The following is a 17,527-nucleotide window of genomic DNA, read 5'->3' as shown; positions in this document are numbered from 1 at the left end:
TCAGAGCATTATCCCTCTATATCCATGCAGCTATCTCAACGACTAAGGACACAGACTGAATGTTGAAATTTGAATCCTATTACATGCCTTATCCTTCTGTGTCACTGATCTTTTTCAAACCATCTGTAAATAAAATTCATGACAACTGCATTTATACCTTAGGATTGAAATCGTTTTATTTTATTATTTTTGTCTAGTAGGGGACAAAACTGACTGCGGTGGTGGTGCTGCGGTAGCGTTGCCGCCTCACAGATAGATGTTGTCCTGTTCGATTCTCAGCTAGAGCATCTTCTGTGTGGAGACATACATGAATGGGCGTACCTTCGTTGAAGGTTGAGCGTCAGACCTGGCAACTCAGCATGCAAAAATCTACTGCCAATCATTAGTGGACCGCTGTGGCGACCCCTAACCGGGAAAAGCCAAAATACACAACAAGGGGACAAAACTGTTTTAATCAGGGTTATTGAAACATTCTCTTAATGATGTTGCTAAGAATACATATACTAGAAGTTCAGCAAATTATTTCAGAAATTATTGTAATTTGTACCTACAGATTTAAGTGAATTCCAGTGTGCTGTTATTCAGGTGTTACACAAATTGCAGCTGTATCACATGAAGTCAGATATAAAGCAGTTGACAAAATAGCTTTAGCTAAATGATATCCAAAAATGTATCCCTAAAATATCAGATACTTTTTATTTTTTATTGCCTATAAAAGAAGATAGTAATGATATAGGCAATTAATTAACATAGTTTTTCTGTCACTGCTTGACATTTTGTATTTTGTATTTTGCATTTTAACACTGTCAGAAGATTTTGGCATGGCCTTCTTGTTTGCTTTTAAATTAATTTCTTTCATATCTAATAATTTTAATAATATCCATATTTTGCCTTTTGCATTAAACAGAGCGACATTATACAAACAATATTCTAAGTAATCTTCAGGAATATTCAACGTATGCTTTAAGTAAGGCATTTTGATATACTTTTTAAAGTCACTTGAATACTCCTTCACAATAAATATGTCATTTTCTTATATGGAAGCCAGTTTTATAAGATGATGTTGGATAATATAATTTAAACATTGAATGACAAATGTACAAAATTACAGTCATTAAGAACTAACGATTTGTTAATAGAAATCATAATGGATCTTTCAAAAAATCATTGTAATGCAAATGTCAGGAAAGATTTTTTTTTCTTCCATTTAGTAGGTTTATTAATACATAGATTAGCATTTCACTGCTAGCAAATGTTTTTTTATGACTGTTTCTACAGTACTTCAATCATTGTTATACCATTTAGTATCTGACAGTTTTACATTCTGTTGCATTGCAAAGTAGATGTATGTATATCCATCGGTAAAATAGATCTGAAATAATTTCATTTATTGCAGTACCTGGAGGCCTTCACTCAGCTTAAATATAAATGCATTGATTTGTCAAACAAAAAATGAATAAAATCATTACAAATGAGCTGAAATCTGAATATCTATTGTATGACAATCTGTCTTCCTCATGGTTTAAATGTTTTGTTAACATACAGGAAAACTCTATTGCTCACACCTACACTATCTCAACACATACTTAATGTGGAGAAAATCACCATTAACCTATTAGTGACATTAGAAAATAGTCAGTAATACGTGATATGGATGTGGTAAGACATTTAACTGGGTGGTCCACAATTCATGAAATCTCTGAATTCCTGACTTTTGGAACTCAAGAGAAAACACAACTATTTTAATTGCTATAGAGGTAGTATACAGTATTAGTAAAATGTGAATGTTTTTGTTTTACTTGGGGTTGTGTGCGACTGGGAGATAATATCATTAAGTAGGAGAAGAATACTAGTAAAATCTTGAAAAGGGGGTGCAGGGAATTTGGCCTCATAAAAATTATATTTATGTACTTTCACCTGCAGGTTCTGTTGATTTGTTTTCAACAAGATAGTTTCCTTGTTTTGCAGTTAATGGTTTGCTTGTCATCTTCTCAGAGGGACCCAATTACCTGTGCACAAAAGTTATTCTTATGTAGTGATCCTCTGATTTAATCATAATACAATTTAACTGTAAGTACTAAAGCTAAAAATATTCTATTGTCAATGCATGGAGAAAATAGTTCATCTTCAATGAGATTATATTGTTCACATCTGTTTGAAATGTCTCTCATACTGTCTATCTGCCATATGTTGGTGTGCTTCATCTGTCTTTATAGCTATGGAGAGATGAGGAATTCGGCTATTTGGTTTGAAATTATCATCATGGTAAGTTTTTTCCCAAACTACTCTTTTTACTCACCAACATAGGATGTGCAAAGACAAGAAAAGGAGTTGTGCATTTGTGGTGTGCTTACATGTATGATCTCACCATATAGGCAAAAATGACTGGCCTTCCAGATATACTGTTCTGTCTGGCCTAAAGCATTTGTCTTCTATTAGTAACTAGTCAGACACAGGAAATCCCTACCCTTCTTCCAAACAAAAAGCTGATGCAATGTTGTTGTTTGTCTTTCAGCTTTTTCCCGGTAAGGGGTCACCACAGCGGAACTCCAGTCCGCTAATGATTGGCAGTAGATTTTTACGAAACGCCGAGGTGCCAGCTCGATGCCCAGCCTTCAATGAAGGCACACCCATTTATGCACGCATGTCTTTCGAACGCTACCCAACCAAGGGGAGGACATGCAGACTCCACACAGAAGGCACTCTCAAGCCATGCCGAGAATCAAACGGGAGAACCTCTTGCTGTGAGGTAACAATGCTACCGCCGTACCACCGCGGCATACCAGTGAATAATCCTTTCTTCTGCTGATGTTTCTGTACACAGTCTGCTAATAAACATAAATCAGCAATGACAGAGATGGGACTTTTCCCCATATTCAACTAAGTAATCCAGCTTTAGTGACATTATAGTTAAACCGATTAGCATGATTTGGTCAAGTGTACCACATTTTAAAAAGAATTTCTTTGCAGAAGGAATTTTGTTATTTATTTACATCTGTGTATCAGCACAAATATGTGCCTGCAGCTGTTGTCAGTATGGTATGGTGATTACTATACAAGTGCCAATGCACAGCTTATTTGAATAAATTTGTGAATGAAGATACTATGTTCTGAGGGCGTGTCTGCTATGAAACAAGATGTGTAAACATTTTCTTTTATTCATTTATTTTTTGTTGACTGGGTTAGTTTTTCCAGGCAACTGACCTCTTTTCAGGGGTGACCCAAAATATTATTTATACTACACCCGAGGTGGTACTCATACTACTAAGGGAAATTTGGCCAGGGCATTAAGGAATTTCTCCTAATTTTTTCAATAAGTACAATGGGATCTTTTATTTCTAGATATACTACAGTAAACTCAAACAAATACAGCCTAGGTTTAATGTTTCATCTGAAAGACAGCACCCTCAGGATTGTAGCACACACATACACACACAGACACACAAATGTACGGGCATGCATGCACACACACACACACACACACACACACACACACACACACACACACACACACACACACACACACACACACATTTATGTTGCACTGCAGTGTCAGAACTGAAAAATAGTCCAAGCATCTGATATGTCAATAGAACCCACAGGATTCTGATCTTCCGGTGCCAAAGACAAATGTGCTATCTGTTTCACCAACAGCCAGTATTAGTAATATTATTCATATGTTATAAAAAAACTATTTAACCATACATTATTACTAAAACAGCTTTGAAAATAATTATTTTGTAATGTATTTACTTGTAATTTCCACTGAATGAAACTGCAAATATGTTAACAGTTCTGCGCCTTTTTCTCCTTTTCTCCCACTCTATAACTGCAATGGCATATATCAGATTTAAACTTAATTTACTCAGTCTAACAATGCACTATTATATCCTGTACAATTTCATTACGGAGTAAATAATATAAGTCCTACTTAATTTGTCCAATATGCATACATAGGTGAATGGCTTTCAAGCTCTACCAATTCACTCCCTACCAGATTTTCTACTTCAAGTATGTTCTTGTACATCAAATGAACAAGGTGACCATTTTGTTAAAGGACCTAAACTGGGCCACTTAAGCTGCACCTATGTAAAGGCCTACAGCCCTACACTTATCCCTGTTCCCCTACATGCAAAACATGCCTTGCAACACTAAATTCACACAGTAGTTATTTAACTTATATTTCTCATGTCAAATATCACACTAATTATCTCTGAAAATTAAAAGAACAGATTTTTTTTAAGTTACAAAGCATTCAAAGCTTTTTTTTGAATATCTCCTACTTAATAAGCTTAGGTCTGATTGCTACCATATGAATCCCTGGCTGAACTTCTCGTGCGTCAACCAGGAACTCTTCTTTCCTGTTTTACATGGGGTCTTATTAAAAAAAAAAGTAAGTAAAATAAACCTTTCTATATAGCAAAAAGTGAACTTCTTGAAAGACTTTCATTAAGTGACTCCTTACAAAGAAAAAGATTTTACTGCCACAACATATATTACAAACTCAAGCAGAGTTATGTTTGCCCTTCATGCCCAAATGCAAGCTTGTCAATCAAACAGGTCGCATGCTGAGGAGTGGTTCTGGTACCTCCCATGAGTGTGTTTTAAATTTATTGTGTTGAACATTTTTCCGGTAAGCAATGAAACAAAATGTATGAACCAGTAATGACAAAACTACCCAATTCAGAAGAACATTTCCATCATAAAGGTCTATTCAAACGTCTGTCATTACAATACACCAATATCAGTAAATATGCACAATCTCTGTAGAAGTAACAGGCATCTAAATAATTCCACATTAAAGAGATCTGTAACTAATGAATGAGTTGCTGCCAGCAAACAACTTTATATTTCATTGTTTCATCTACAAATAAAGTGCCTGTTGCATTAAAAAAATATAATCTGGTAATATTGCAGTAGTCTCTGAAAACTTGAGTGGGTTGCTAAAGCATATGTTTTTACAATAAAAAGTATAGCATCATGTCCCTGTTCTAATCAAACGGGAGAATAGCATAAAAAGACAACCATTTAAGGAATGGAAATTATTTTAGTCATCTCACTACACTATGCAATATCAAAGTAAACGTTATGTGTACATGTTTGGCTTTGCAGACTGGTGATGGCTGTTGCTGTCAAAACCCTCCACAGTTCAAGAGACTATCCTGAAGAAACAAGGCTGCTGTGTTTGTTTCACAAGGAGGTGGGTGTGAGATTTAGAGTCTTCAGTTTGGGATGAAAAAAAGCTCTGTCTCATCTAAACAAAATCAAAAAATGCAAAGGTCATGTGTAGCTCCATTTGTCCATACATTATGCAAGCCAACAGTCATTTTCTTAAATGTCATTTCAGGAAGCCATAAAACCACAATTGTTTGAAAAGCAGACCAAAAATATGAGGCCAAAATGTGGTCATTCTGTGAAAATATGTACAGTTGAGAGGTACAAGTGCTTATAAGTTTACATCTACAGAGATGCAGACAGCAACACAAGAACAGAATGTCTTGTTGTATTCTAAATTGCATGCAGGCAGAAAGGAAAATCAAGATTCTGTGTGACAATGCATGCACACATGTGACGCAACAGGTGTGTGCAACTGGACTGTTCTTAAAGAAGTACATCGCTAAAAACAAAAACAGTATTTTTTTTTTTTTTTGGTTATTGTATGTCAGGATCATTCAGACTAAACAGGGACATTTCCACATCCTGAAGACAATGTTTGGGATTCTGGGACAGAGACTTCCAAACTAGTACTGTCCCGGAAAAACTGGGACTGTTGGCACCCTGCAAATAAATATGGTATTAGCCTGTTAACCAAATATAGAGGATTATTGCTCTTGTATTTCATTCTATGTTAATAGAATATGGAGGTTTACTCACTGGCCCAGCTCATGAGCTCAGCTGAACTATGATGGTCAACAAATGAAATGCATAAATAAATGCATTAGAGTCAGCTTATAAATGAAGATTACAAGTTTATTAAAAATGACAATGTGCCAAAAAGAGACACATAAAAACAAATAAACACATTGTATAAAAGCAACTGCAGGCAACAAATATTTGTTATAATGATACTTAATAAATAATAATGCATTTATAAACTTGATAAAGTAACATATTGAAAATGTTGTTCTCTTATACAGTATGACAATCCTAGAATTGCTTCACGTTCCACTTTATGAGAAAGGCATCATAGGTTCATAGGTGTTTACTAGGCTAACAACCAGAAGGGCATTTTTAAGCCGAGCCTTGAATCCCAAATCTGTGACAAGTTCTGGTTCCCTTGACAAGTGTAAGCAGGGGCTTGGGAGATGAACCATTTACATTTCTAAATTTTTCTCATCACATTAAATCAGCCATGCAGAGTCTCATAATTTCTAGTAAGTAAAGTGGCCATTTGCTTATTTTGCTATGAGCCACTATGATTCTACCTTAAATTTTGTGTGTTCTAGTGCTGTGGCCAAGAACATTTAGGGAAGGATTATTATTGTGTGTCTGTAGTTCAGCCTGGTAACTTACCGATCCTAGTGTTGTCTGTCCATTAAAAACTGGGTAATTCTAAACCAAGAAGAGCAAGAAATCAGATTATTGTCTTAGGTTCCTTCCAAGTGGTAAAGTTCAGGTAGACAAGTATTGTAAAGGCAAGTGCCTAACTCACACCAGTTGGTGAATCAACTGCTCCATCAGTGACTGTAGTTGCCTTTACTTTTATGTTTCTGACAAAAAAACTTACCAATCCTTTCCAATATTATTAGATAAGTTAGTTCCTTTTAAGAATATATATCAGATATGAATTTTTACCAGTCCACTCAAAATTTACTTGATAAAGATAAGAAATTTTCAGGTCCTGACACAGGTCTCACGCCTCACCAGGGTTACAGTAAAAGATGTTTGTGACGATTGATTTTAGCATGCCAATAAAGCTACAATCATTGAATAGCACCTAATAACCTATTTCCTAATGACACCTTTATTCAGACAAGTTTTCCTTTCTCGTAATGTATAAATAGTTGCAGAAATGTCACAGAAAAGAAATGCATATTATTATATGAGACAGTACAATACTTAAAATGTTTGCACATTAACAGTTATTGCATAAGTGTTACAAAAAGAAATGCATATTATTATATGAGACAATACCCTATTTGAAATGTTTGGACATTAACAGTTATTGCATAAGTGTTGCAAAAAACAAGTACTATTACATGAAACTATAATGTTTTAAACATTTGCACACAGTTATTTCTCTTATAAGTCTTTTTATGCAAGCTTTCATTCAGCTTCTGTAAATTCTGTCTCTCATTCTAAGAAACTTAGACAACTTATGTTTCAGTTTTACAACCCTACAATTCTGTCACTCTGTTTTCTTACTTTCTATGGTTCATCACTGTATATCTTCATACTACAATGCAGTAATACATTATAGTTTACATATTTATGTAAAATTGCATTTTTTCTTTTGTCATATGGTGACCTTTTATTGAAGTATAAAATTTCTGTATGTTTTATTTAAATTTTCCTGGCTGCATCTTGAAATGGACTTTGTCCAGTAGTTTAAACCTAGTTGTCCCGTCCCCCCTTTAAATAACCACACCACACACATAAAGATATTTGACGACCTTTTATTAAACTGTGTTATACAATGAACTATGCACACAAAAACCAACATTAATTATCTTCTTCAGCAACGATGATCTCCGGGCAACGTCACCACTCACCCTGGACGAACTTTACCTCAAGGCAGCGTACCAACTCACCCTGATATGTTCTCCACCAGGGCAGCGTACCTACTCACCCACATAAAGAGGCAGAGTACCTACTCACCTCACCATGATACCAAACCATAAACCAATAACCACCTTCTTTAGAGGGAGAACAGAAGAGGACAATCCTGTCCCTCTTCTCCGCCTCAAATTTCCATCCATATATAAAAGAGGAGGGTGGGAGGGCCACCAATTCACACTAAATGTACCTACTTCCTTTAATCCCAAACCCTTAGTACTGTCAGAAGTCCCACCTACTCCTACCTCACTTCCTTTTACATCTCCCTCTCTCCTTAACCCTTTCACCACCACAAACCCACTATCCTAACCAACTACAATCCTTACCTTCCTTTCTACCACTATACCCTCCCCACACCATTTTACCCCCTTACTCGAGGGACCGGGACAACTTAGTTTGTCTCAAACTGCATTTGTCCCGTCCCCCCTTTAAATAACCACACCACACACATAAAGACATTTGATGACCTTTTATTAAACTGTATTATACAATGAACTATGTACACAAAAACCAACATTAATTATCTTCTTCAGCAATGATGATCTCTGGGCAGCATCACCACTCACCCTGGACAAACTTTACCTCAAGGCAGCATACCAACCCACCCTGACCTTCTCCACTGGGGCAGCATTCCTACTCACCCACATAAAGAGGCAGCGTACCTACTCACCTCACCATCATACCAAACCATAAACCAATAACTACCTTCTTTAGAGGGGAAACAGAAGAGGACTATCCTGCCCCTCTTCTCCACCACCAGCCTGATCCCAGGCTGCCCCCCCCCAAACCCGAGCTGCAATCATATCCTCTAAAAAGAGTTTCAGGTGCAAATTAAAAAGATCCAGACCCACATCATTAAGGTGTACTCCATCCATTCGATACCAAGACTCCTCTCCATCCCCAAAATCTGTATGGTCAATAGTATGCATCCCCAAAATCCTTAATTGCCTAGCCAACCTTTGATTTACACATGTTCTAACTCTTTCAATCACCTTATAACTATATGCAGCCCTCCAACACAAATGCGGAACCAACTCTGACCACACAATTTCCATACCCGGGTACAATGCCTGCAATCTCATCAAATCTCGCAGCATAATGTCCAGCAATTGATTTTTAGAAACAATGCCCACATCATTGCCCCCTAAATGAATGACTAGTATACAAGGACAACCCACCTTCAGTTTAGCCCTCTCAAATTCATGTAACAACCCATCTCATCTAAGCCCCCTAACACCATGCCAGGACACTGACCACCCTAAATGGGCTAAACCCAAATTTACCCCATCATCCCTAACTAAAGCACGCTTCTCTGCCCAGTGGATGAACGAATGCCCCAAGATGAGAATGTGCTTCCCTAAAAGAAAAGAAGAAAAATTAATAATCAGACCACAACTTATCTAATATAAGACAAAAATGCATTTGAAGACCACCTCCCCACCCTTTTAATAAATTCAATAGAACTACCCTCTCTAGCTAAATCTGAAGCCCTACCTATCCTGAATGAATGAGCTGCAAGCCTCTCCACTGGAAATCGCATACAACGTAAAACCTTCCTCACCAAATGTATGAATCTACTACTCGACACCACCTTCCCATCCACTGAACAAAAAATTAACTGATCCACACTCCCCTTTCACCTCCTCACAAATTCTTTTTCCCACATTACTGGACAAATGCAATGATTCCTGTCCGATTTAAGCACCACCACACATCTCCTACCAAACTGATCTGTCTTACTCCTCCTTAATGCAACAGTAATCTCACCTTCCCCTATAATGACATCCTACCAATAGAATGAGCCTAACAACTCCAAAATATGAAAAGCGCCAAAATATAACCATGTACATAACATACCCCACATAAAATAATCCTTAGACCCCTTTTGCAACAAACCTAACCCTTTCAACAAAACTTTCAATATAACCCTCATAAGTGGCCATCGAATATCCTTACGTTCCACCACCATTCTCCCCAAACCCTCAACATATGCCCTAATGTCCAAGACTTAGTGAAATCCTGCAACCTCCATACCTTAGCAAAAATGCTAATCACAGCCAAATCCATCTTAACCTTCTGCAAAGCCCTGCCTAACCCCCAAGCATGAGTTACATATCGCAGTAGTAATTCCTCTGACCATACCCCTTCCTCCTCTGGCAGCTGAAAAATAAACTGATTAAAATCAGAAAGAGCCCTACCATATGCCTTCCTTGTAGAAGGGGCCCAGGAATGCTGTACCAACCGCCTGGCTACATTGACACAAGATTCCACACCTCCACTGGAAGGATTTCTGGCACCTCCTCTGCCCATGGAACCAACCTTCGAAACCTGCAACACTGAAATCGGGACAAGCTATCAGCAATCTCATTCCTTACGCCAGGCACATGCACTCCTGTAAAAGAAAAATTTATTCGAAGGCTCTGCAAAACCAATTTACGTAATACCAACAATAACAAGCCCAACTTAGCTGTCTTCTTTTGCAATACTCTCACTACAGCCATATTGTCTGAGTGAAAAACTACATGTTTGCCCCTCAATTGCTCCTTCCATACCACCAAAGCTGCCCATATAGGTTCATAGATTCATAGGTTCATACTAGGCTACCTGCCCTAGGGCATTTATAAGCCTAGCCAGAATGTGTTTGGCTTTCGCCACCAATTTTAAATTAATTTTGCTATGCCCTTTTTCGAGGTTAGTATACTGTGCCTCTGTCTGACAATGACACAGAAGTGATACCCGGGGTAAACCTACGATCTCCCATCCACTCATCAAGATTCCTCTTGAAGAGAGTCAATGAGGGACTCTGCCTAACCTGGACTGGGATTTTATTCCAGAGTGAAGGGAGCCTCTGGGTTATGAATCTGTCCTTCCAGCATGTCCTATTTATTTCAGTGCTGAGGTTCAAGTTCTCGAGCACGTAGCTCGATGGGATTTGGATTTTCTGAGGTGCAGCATGTCCATTAATTCTGGGTTGGACATGGCTTTATACATCAGGCACAGATTGCCTCTGAGCAGGTGGTATGCCACTGAGTAAAGCTGGAGTTTCTTTAACCGGGCAGCATATGGCATCTGTTTGAGCCCTTTGATCTGCTTGGTGAGGTACTTTTGGGGTCTTTCCAGTTGCTGCAGGTGTCTGGTAAGGTACATCCCAATAGGGGCATTGTACTCAATTATGGGCCTGATGAGGGATGAGTAAAGAGGCACAATGACCTCCCCGATCTAGATGTGAATCCCTTCATTATTTAGGTGAGCTATATAAAATGTTCTTCTAACCACTTTGGCCACGTGGTTGTCAAATGAGGGATTGCTATCAACTTGGGTCCCCAGGTCCCTAATTACTTCTTCTGTACTTAATGGATTACCACCTATGTGGTAATTTGTGGGCACTTTGTTTTTGCCAAAGGGGATGACTATACACTTTTTGGCATTTAGCTTGAAGCCATGGCTCTGGCACCAGTTGTCTGTTTCTATGAGGCCATTTTGGAGGATGCTTTTGTCAGCTGGAGAATCAATTATGGCGCCCAGTTTGCAGTCATCTGCGAACTTGGTCAGCCACAGTCCTTCCATGTTGGCCTGTACCTCCGAGAAATATATACCGAACAAGAGAGGTCCCAGGACTGAGCCTTGTGGGATGCCACTTGTAACTGGTTTGGAGTCTGACATGGCTCCAGCAATTCTAACCATGTGGGTTCTGTCCTTGAGCCAGTTTGCAACCCATCTAGTGACATAGAGGTTTATATTTAAGCTGGTGAGCTTATCTATAATGCCCAAGTGGGGTATTGTATTGAAGGCTTTTGCAAGGTCCAGGTAGGCTGTGTGGACCACCTTCCCCTCGTCAATGGCCTTGGTGACTGTTTCAAAGAAATTAACCAGGTTTAAGAGGCAGGATCTGCCCTTAACAAAGCTGGACTGGGTAGGATCCAGTGTCTGTAGGTCCCCAATATCTTTATTTATGAGGTCCATGATGATCCTTTCCACAGCTTTGCAGACCAAGCTAGTCAGGCTTATGGGGCGATAGTTTCCAGGATCTGTTGAGGCACCACCTTTGTGGAGAGGGACCACTGTTGCTGTACGCCACTCTTTGGGTACATATCCTGTAGTAAGGCTGAGATTGAACAGTAGTTTTATGTTTGGGTTTAGCTCTTCTTGGAGTTCATGTAGGACGCAGCCCGGGACACTGTCTGGTCCCATTGATGCTGTGTTTTTTGCTTTGGAGAGGCGGCGCTTACCTGAGCATCTGAGATGTCAGGGGGGCAGCACTCTGCTGGGATAGATATTTGCCCTTTTGCTGGGCAGCAGGGGAGAAGTTTGCGCTGAACCTGTCAGCTAGGATGTTGGCAATGTCTGTGGGTTTGGTGTATTTTTTGTCATTTTGGACTAATTCTGAGCATATCTAGGAATTCCCACCCATGTTCCTAACATAACTAAAGAAAGCCTTGTGATTATCCTTAGTGTCCTGTGCAATTTTTCTCTCAAAGCTGGCCTTAGATAATTTTATGAGTGCCCGTAGTTTTTTGCTAATAGTGATCAGAGATGCCTTCCCTTTTTGGGATTTTGCTCTATCATGTAGTAGCTTCCTCCTTCTATTGTATAGTTTGTTTATGGCTGGGATCCACCAGACAGGATGTCTGCCTTTGGAGGATTGGGTCTTGGTTTTATTTGGGATTGCAAGATTGATGCATTCCTGAAGGTGTTCATAGAATCCATTTATAAAGGATTCTGCAGTCTGGGCCGTATTTTCCACAGGCCCGGGGGCTTTGAAGGATTCCACCTCAGTTTTGAGGAGTGTGAAATTTGCTTTAGAGAAGTTTTTCACTTGTGGTTTTCTGGGCAGGGTGTGAGATCGGGATGTGAATATCCAGTGAGATTAGTTTATGGTCTGATCTTACCAGTGAGGGATACACTTCTGGTCTGGAGCATAGAGTCCCCATGTTGGTGATGATCAGGTCCAGTATGTTTTCCCCTCTTGTGGGAGTGGTGACAAGTTGTTCCATAGCATTTGAGTTTATAAATTCTAGGAACCTTTGGGCTAGGGTGTTGGAGCTAGAGTAATGCTCCCAGTCTATGTTTGGGTAGTTGAAGTCACCCAATATAATGGTGTTTGGAGAGACCTTCATATTTTCCAGTGTTCTCAGGAAGGCCAAGTGGGGTTCCTGGGTTTGGGAGGGTGGTCTGTAGCAGGCTATAAACTGGAATGCAGTTTTACCCTCTGTTAATTGCACATGGATAATCTCTGATGCTTTGTGCTGTGCCACCAACCTGGAGGTGTGGGTATCTTTGACGAATATTGATACTCCCCCTCCTTTTGTGGTTTGGTCCAAGTTTTGGGGCCGAAAAGCATGGTATGAGGTATAACCTGGTAGTGCTGGGGTGCTCTCGGGAGTCTTGAACCAGGTTTCTGTTACTGCACAGATATCGATGTTCTCCATGCTAAGGAGAGTTTCGAATGCGTGCATCATGAGGTTATCTAGCTTATATAGGCATCAATTCCAGAAAGGCCACATCCCACTTCCATACCTCCTCCCAATCCCAAGGCCATTCAGCCACAAACCACCGACCCCTGAAATAGGCCCCCATGCTAGCACCCCCAGCTGCATCTGTAAACAACTGAAGTTCCTCCTGCTCCAACCAGTCTGACTGCCAAAAAGATATCCCATTAAATTGTTCCAAAAACCGATTCCACAACCCCAAGTCCTCCCGCACCAGTTGGGTTAGCCTAACCCAATGGTGTTTGCTCTTACCCCCTTTCAGCAAATATGCCACTGACCTGCAAAAAGCTCGCCCTGGGTGTACCGCTCGACAGGCAAAATTCAAAAGCCCCAGCAACTCCATAACTGAACGAATCCGAATCTTGTCCTTACCCAACACCGAATGTATCACCGACCTAAACCTCTCTATTTTATTCTCCCCCGCTCTGCATCAACTGTTAATCCAAGAAATTCTAATGCCCTTGCTGGACCCCCCTAACTCCTCACACATAATTGTAAACTCCCGCAAACCCTCCTGTGCTCCTACCCTTCCTTCACCCACCGACAGAAAACCATCTAAATAATGCACTTCCTTTTGATTCCCCACTTTCTGCTGCCAAATCTAATGCAATACCATACTGAACTTCTCAAAAGTCGCACATGCCACTGAACAACTCATAGGCATAGCTTTATCAAAGTAGTACTTATCTCCTACCCGCATCCCCAATAGTGGCCAATCCTCACTCCTAATAGGCAACAATCGAAAAGCCAACTCAATGTTGACCTTAACCAACCATGGCTCCCTAAATTCCCTAATCACTTTCACTGCATCATCTAAGGAAGCGTAATGCACACTAACCTCCTCTTCTGCAATAAAATCAATTACTGAATTCCCTTCCTGATAAGATAAATGACGTATCACTCTGAATTCCCTTTCTCGCTTCTTCGGCACCAACCCCAAAGGCAACACCCTGTAAGCACTAAAAGGTGGACTGTCAAAAGGACCCAATAACCGTCCCACCCTACTCTCTTTCTCCAGTAAAGCCTCCAAGATGTCCTCTTTAACTTGAACAGATAGTAAATTCTTGAAACCATCCCCACCCCTTCCCATGGTGGACTTAATAGGAAACCACCCTTGAAAACTCTGTATTATCTCCTCTTTGATGGCCAAGCCAGGAAACCGATGAAGCACACTCCAGAGAACCTCCACCTTAATAGGGAATGGCACCACTCCCTCTACTGCCTCTAAAGAACCCGAGTCCAAATCCCCGGGACCCATGAAAATTACTCCTCCCCCGGGCTGGCTGAAAGCCTTACCCACCAAATCCACCCTCACGACCCATAACATTAGTGTTCCAGGACAAATCCTGCTGACCAAAGCCAGTGGCTGAATGACCCCCTCCACATCTCGACAAACATGGGTAAGTTTGCACCCCACCCATGAACAGGAGCCACTATTAAATGACAAACACACACCTGCTGTTTCCGGCCCACTCACCTTTCTGTTTAAGCCCCCATAGCTATCCATCATCGTAGCCTACCATAGATCTGGATGACGCACCTCCCAACGAAGTGATTGATCCACAGCCTTCCATTTGCAGAAACGCTGATCATACCTGAGCCATACATTACCCGGCCTTAACCGTTGTGCCTCACGAAATAGCCTAGCAGCAGCAGAGCCAAGGACCCATCCTTCTCCAGCTACACTGCCATAAAATAAATAAAGCCAACCACCCAATTATCCCATGTCCTAGGGCGAAGCTTACCTACCCTCTGCCTTCCCAATGCTGCTAAGGCCGCTAACAAGTCCTTACTGTTAGAGGACTCTGCTTCCACTAGCTGTTGGACCCCTTCTGCATCGATCAGCTCAAACAAATCCACATACTCCTCTTTCCAAATTTTTTCCTTAACCGGACCCGAAATGTGCGGAGTCAGAAAAACTGCTCTGTCCCCTGCCCCAAAGATTGGGTAGTCAACCGGACACCAGGCTACAGCTCAAAATCAAAGCCTACCTCCGAGCCCAAGCCCGAACTGTCCCCGGAACCCCCCACCCCGTCGCATCTCTAACCAGTTACCTGGCACCCTGTGCTAGCTGCCTCTGCGCCTCCTCTATCACTTGCACACCGCCACCGAGATCCCCAACTGACAAGTCGTCATCCCTCCCCACCCCACAATCTTCAACCCCTAGCTCCCCCGACAATGCTGCCATAATAAAACCATTACCTGCACCTTCCTCTTGTGATGTGCTAGGATCCGGTGTCTCCACTGCTATCACCTGCTGCGATGCCTGCTGCTTTTTCCTCCCAGCTGGTGTTCTCACCGCCGTGCATTGCCTCTTCCAACCTGGAGTCTGTTCAGGTTCCTGTACCACCTCCGATGTTGCTGCCTCCTGGAACAGCTACTCCGCTTGAGCCACAATTGCTTGCCACCTCTGCCTTAACTCTGGTAATTTGGCCATCTGTAAAAGAGAAACAAAATATTAGCACTATTCTATAAGCCAAACTACCTTACTACCACCCAACCCCTAGTATTGCCTTGCCCCCACACCTTAACTTACCCCTGCCTGCCCACCATCACCTTTCACCCACCCTGCCAGCCACATCTCCTACCATTAGTACCCCTTTCTAATCCTAGCATATCCCCTATCAATATCCCTCCCCATGTGTATCTATGGGGAGAGAAAAAATAATGAATTAATTATGTCCCTCTAACTATCTCCCTAGCTACCAGCCATCCAGTCCCATCACCATTCACACAAACAAGCCTAAAAAACACATGCCTTCCCTCCCAGCACGATCCTCCATAGCGGTAACAGCTAAGCAATGCAGTGCACATGTGCAAACCGGCGCTAGGACCTAACGACGGAAAGAACAGCAGAAGCAACCCACTACACCACCAGGGAGGACAGAGAAGACATTTCACCACCACCACCACCAAAATCCAGGATGGAGGGACACACAATCGGCTGCGACACCATCCTGAAGCTGTGAGGACCGAAGAAGATGGACTGACACCCACAAACCCACCAGGGAGCACGAACAGCAATCCGCCATTATCACCACCGATGAAGAAGCACGATGGACCCCCGAATGTCTGCCACAACCACTGGGATAGCTACTACGGACACAGCGGCTCACAAACCCACCAGGGAGATGATATTCCACCACCACCACCGAATCCCAGGACAGAAGGACACCCAGACGACCACAACGCCATCCTGAAGAGAAACCGGAGAAGACAAACTGACACCCACAAACCCACCAGAGAGCACGAACAGAAAACCCACCACTACCACCAAAGAAGTTGAAGCCAGATGCAAAGATGGACCCGCGAGGAGATGATCCGCCACTATACCCCAATGCTACCACCTACCACGACCACCGGGAGAACCATTTACCCCAGAAATGGACACAACCAGCCCATGAACCCACCAGGGAGCATGAGGGGATGATTCATCACTACCCCCAACCTAAATGGGACTGGATTACACCGATGGACTCCCCTTTGCCTACCACAACCACTGGGAGACTGCCTTCCCCTTTTTTTTATTTACCCCAACCGCATGGCACCAACAGCCTACTACCCAACGGAGCTAACGACAGGCCCAGCCTCCCACCACGGATGTCACTCAACCACATGGCTCCACCAAAACAAGGCCCAATGAATCCCCAGGAGACCCGCGGATGACAGGGAGCAAAGAAAAACTTCAACACACAGGTAAGCCTTGCACTACTCCCATCTACTTCATTTTATATATATATATATATATATATATATATATATATATATATATATATATATATATATTTTTTTTTTTTTTGTCCACCCCCAATAATTCAGCCACGCGCACACATACACACACACACACACACACACACACACACACACACACACACACACACACACACACACACACACACACACACACACACACACACACACACACACACACACACACAGTACTCTATCACGCTTTCCTACCAGTAAGCTCAAACTATATTCCCAGACTCCAGCCCCCCCCCTTAAATTAACCTCAAGAAAACACCAAAGGGGGACTGACCCAGACCACCTAACCCCTTCCCTCCCCACCATCCAAGGCCTACCTTCATCCACAATACCTACAAGTCATCTGGACATAAGCTAGTTGTGACTCCACCAACTCACGTCAAATGTGCCTACTTCCTTTAATCCCAAACCCTTAGTACTGTCAGAAGTCCCACCTACTCCTACCTCACTTCCTTTTACATCTCCCTTTCTCCTTAACCCTTTCACCACCACAAACC

The sequence above is a fragment of the Protopterus annectens genome, chromosome 5.part1 (assembly GCF_019279795.1).
Source record: "Protopterus annectens isolate FY-2018-M chromosome 5.part1, PAN1.0, whole genome shotgun sequence".
Classification (NCBI taxonomy): domain Eukaryota; kingdom Metazoa; phylum Chordata; order Ceratodontiformes; family Protopteridae; genus Protopterus; species Protopterus annectens.
This window is presented reverse-complemented; position numbering follows the sequence as displayed.